General features: G+C 43.6%; 1 pseudogene; it reads left to right on the top strand.

Moving 5' to 3' along the window:
* The first annotated feature begins 687 nt into the window (after positions 1-687).
* On the top strand, positions 688-2977 carry LOC110325127 (annotated as a pseudogene).
* The last annotated feature ends 1484 nt before the right edge of the window (positions 2978-4461 follow it).

Genomic DNA, 4461 nt, shown 5'->3' with positions numbered 1-4461 from the left:
TATGATTTCATGTGTCCTTAAATGAGGTTCTGCATCAAGAAAATGAATAACTAACTGTAATAGTATCATAGTGATGATAACATAAGATTGTTGAGGTTTGGTCTGTTACTGTATATTTTAATCCTAAATACTGGTCCCCAAGATCTGGTTGTCTCAGAGACAAGGAACTTCTTAAGTAAACCAAGTGATGCTATTTAACCTTGTTCCTTACCTTAAAATTGTTGATTGAATAAAGATGCCCAGAATTTATAGCTGGGCAGAAGGGATATAGGTGGGGCGTCAAATCCCTGGGCTTGTGGTCTGAGGCAGAGACAAGGAGGAGAGAAGGGAGAGGAAGTGAGATGGTAGGAAGCCATGGGATAGGGGATCTTGACCACTGGCCATGAGGGCTGCCCAATCAGAATAAGAAGAGGCCAGGTGGTAAGTAATATCTGGCTATGCCAGGCCATGGTAAGTCATGTCTCAGGATGTTGACAGGATAGTAGAAAAAAATAATTTAGAGGGTTGATAGCTTCCCAGCTCTAGTGCCATTAGTCTTATTGTAAATAAAAAGGTTTTATGTCTTTAATGGGGACTGAATGAGAAATTTATTGTGAACTGAATGATCAAAATTTGGTTAGAAAACCACAATTAATGTTCAAAATTACTGCAACATAAGATTTTCTTCTCGATCAAGCTGGTTGGGTCATGGAGGCCTTGGGAGGTGTTGGGGGGCACCTTCCTGAAAGATATTGTGGCCTATGTTGAAGTATGGTCTTCCAAAAGGTCAGAGAATTACTCAATGACATTTGCAAAGCAACTTGAGGATATGGGAGCAACGGTTTCAAAAACCTTGAACAAGCAAGTGACCCATGTGATCTTCAAAGATGGATATCAGAGCACCTGGGACAAAGCCCAGAAGACTGGGGCAAAGCTGGTTTCTGTCCCCTGGGTTGAAAAATGCAGGATGGCTGGAGCACGTGTTGATGAGTTTTTGTTCCCTGCAGTGAATACTGATGAACATTTACCAAACCTAATTAGAAAAAAACACAAATGTATGCAACCCAGAGATTTTATTCCTAAAGCACCAGAAAATGACAAAAGACTTCAAAATAAATTTGAGAAAATGGCTGAGGAGCAAAAGACAGCTCTAGATGACAACATTCCTGTCTTCCTGTTTGAGGCCCCTCGCTCACTGGAGTATAGCTCCCCGGTGAATATGATGAAGAGGAGACTGCAGGAGATGAAAGAGACGAGGAAAAACCTTTCCCCTACCTCCTCCCAGATGTTGGAGCAGTCTCAGCAGAATCCATGTGTCAGTCTGTTTGAAACATCCTTGAACATTTCTCATCAACCTTTGAGTTCAGATGAATCCTTTGCCAGTGGTTCCTAATCATCTTTCAGTGGTTCCTGTGGAGATGGAGAAAGGAAACTGGGAAGATGTGCTAATGAGATGACCATGATGACATGCCCTTCCTCACCGGTGGTGAGGGCAAGCCGTTTTAATGGTTCAGCATTACCCAACCATCTCAGGTAGCCACGTCCTCAGGAAGCTCCAGACAGTCCTTCAAAGGAGAGCATCAACTGTCAGAAGGATGCTACAGGTGCTGTAGCTGATTCCAAGAGAAAGCAAGCTGCAGGAGGATCTCAGGGGATGCCTGATGAGAAGCTCTGTCTCCTACAATGCCCATCATAGAAGAACAACAAGTACATTTGGAACTCAAGAGTTATTCAGCAGAGAGAAAAAGGGCAGCGAACTTGGGTTCACCTCCAAAAGGAAAACTGAAGAAGAGGAACAAGAGAAAGTCTGCTCTGGCAATAGAGTTATTCATGTCCAACCATAGCCTGTTGTCCACAGTTGGACTCATTCCGGGAACTCCTGATGTTGAAAAGCACAGATCCATCAGCATTAGTGACTCAGTTTCAAAAAGTGCCTCTAGTCTTGAGAAACCCAACAAGGAGGAAGTGAATACAGCTTCTACTTGCTTGCTTTTGGTGGAGACCTCTGCTAATGACAGCCCAAAGCATTGCAGGCAGCCTGGCCCTCAGCTGAGGGATGACACAGGCCCAGAAGGAAGCAGCCCACCCTGACACCCTGTCTAGTCCTGCTCAGCACATCACACCTTGAAAGGAAATAGTACAGAAACCAGAGACCCAGGCGATGGAAAAGGCTCCCCCAAAGAAGGTACCACTCCTCCTGCATCAGCCTCTCCTGAAGACAAAGCACACAGCTGTAATCTCAGTTTGGGAGAGGATTGTAATGTAGAAAAATCTGTACAAGAAAAGGAGAACATAGCTGCAGGATATAGTGAAAGTGTTAAAAATGGACCAGGGAGGCCAAATCCTTCAGACATCTCTTGCACAGGCCTTGTCAGACATCGGCAGAAACCAAAGAAGTGTGAGAAAGAAGAAAAGCCAACTAGAACATTAGTCATGACAAGCATGCCATCTGAGAAGCAGAACCTCATCATCCAGGTGGTGAGCACACTGAAAGGCTTTTCATTCGTACCCGAGGTCTGCAAGACCACCACCCACGTGCTTGTGGGGAAATCTGACCATACCCTGAACGTGCTGATGGGGATTGAGCGCAGCTGCTGGATTCTTTCTTATGAATGGGTACTGTTGTCTTTAGAGTTGGGTCATTGGATTTCTGAGGAGCCCTTTGAACTCTCCGAAACCTTCCCTGCAGCTCCGATCTGCTGACTTGAATGCCATTTATCTACCCAGCAATACCAAGACAATTGCCAATCAGACGAAGATGTTCATCGCGCCTGCCAGCAGCCCTCCCAGAGCCAAAGTGTGTGAACTGGTACTCCTGTGTGGTGGCCAAGTCAGCCCAGCCCCTCTGCTGGCCAGCCTCATCATTGGTTCCTACAAGGGCAAGAAGGAAGCAAGGATCCAGTACCTGTCAGAGAAATGGGTCTTAGATTCCATTACCCAAAACAAAGTCTGTGACTTTAACAACTTACCAGCTACTGCAATGAGACATCTACAATGAGGCTGCAGTCCTCAACAATCAAGAAGAACAATGATGGAGAAAAGGATCTGGCAGACACCTTAGGGCTTGAAGCCACATGTTCCTTTGTGTGCTATGATTTTTATCTTCAGAGGGTGTGTGGTGTGTGTGTGTGTGTGTGTGTGTGTGTGTGTGTGTGTGTTGCTAGAGATTAAATCCAAGGCTTGCCAAGTAAGCACTGCACTGTTGAACTACATCTCCAGCTTTTATCCTTAAAACGCTTTTTATGTAACTTATTCATGACTCATTGTATTTCAGAGAAGTCTTGGCCAGCACCAGTTGGGTTCTTTATACAATACTAATAATGATCATGATGAAAAGGTCACAGAACCTTTGTCCTTGAGATACTTTGTTCCCAATTTTAGAATGGAAGTTGATTTAAATTGCTGCAATCCTAAACAATCTGACAGCTCCCTAACTCTTCCGACTTAGATGCTGAGATCTTTATTAGCGTGTGTGTCTAGATAGGAAGGACAATCATGCGCTATTAAGATTGCATTTATGTCCCTTGAGATGACCCTCAGAAGAACTAAGGAAGACAGATATGAATGTTTTATTCGCCAACCTTGCAAATGGCTACCACTCTGCCTCTCCTGACTCCCCTGAGATTCCCTAAGGAAAGTCAGCTACTGGGGTAGAGTTCTGTCTAAGGTGTCCAACCCATGGCCGGTGTGTCAAACGTAGTCAGGGGTACCTAGAATGTAGCTTATATAAAATTATAAACATATTTAAAAGTAGTAAGAGATTTGTGTGTATATACATTTCCTCCCAACCCCAGCGGGGTTGTAACTTACTTGCATAGTTCTTCCGGGTGAACTCTCTAGACACCACGTTGTACTACACTGTGAAAAGGCTGGACGTGCATTCCTCTGGTCAGTCACTCTTCAGTGTGTCGACACGGGGTCTCTCAGACTGGCCTGGGGCTTGCAGACCTCCTCCTGTCGGCCGGTGTCCCCAGTGTTGGGCTGTAGTCTTGTGCTACCACATGCCATGCTGCTCCATCACCTAACAGACACTGAGTCCCATTGAGCTTAGAGGTAGTGCTCAGTTCACCATAGTCTTCTGTGTTACGACTGGTTGCTCATGGCAGCTGCTGTTTCCATCTCAGTAAACCTTAACTCCACTTCCAAAACCTTGTCATTTCTGAGATAAGCAATTAAATCATTCAGTTTGTGAGAAAAAAAAAGATTTTCTTCTCAGATAATCCATAGGAAAAATGTAAAATCACAACATAGAATCTGAATTTTATTCAAGCCCCAAATTTCATATTTAATTTTTTGTAAACTTGTACACACTGATTATTTCCACTGAGCTGTCAATTTATTAATCTAATCATGAATGTTCCACCTTCTGGCCTATTTAATGTTATTATTTAGAAAATAAATAATGAATGTGAAATAGTTTCCAGCACATGAACTTCAATGAGTATGACTTATTAAGTGAGCTTGATTAACATTTTAAAATTT

The sequence above is a fragment of the Mus pahari genome, chromosome 8, assembly GCF_900095145.1.
Source record: "Mus pahari chromosome 8, PAHARI_EIJ_v1.1, whole genome shotgun sequence".
In the NCBI taxonomy this organism is placed as follows: domain Eukaryota; kingdom Metazoa; phylum Chordata; class Mammalia; order Rodentia; family Muridae; genus Mus; species Mus pahari.
The sequence above is the reverse complement of the archived record's forward strand: the minus strand, read 5'-3'. Positions and strand labels throughout refer to the sequence as shown.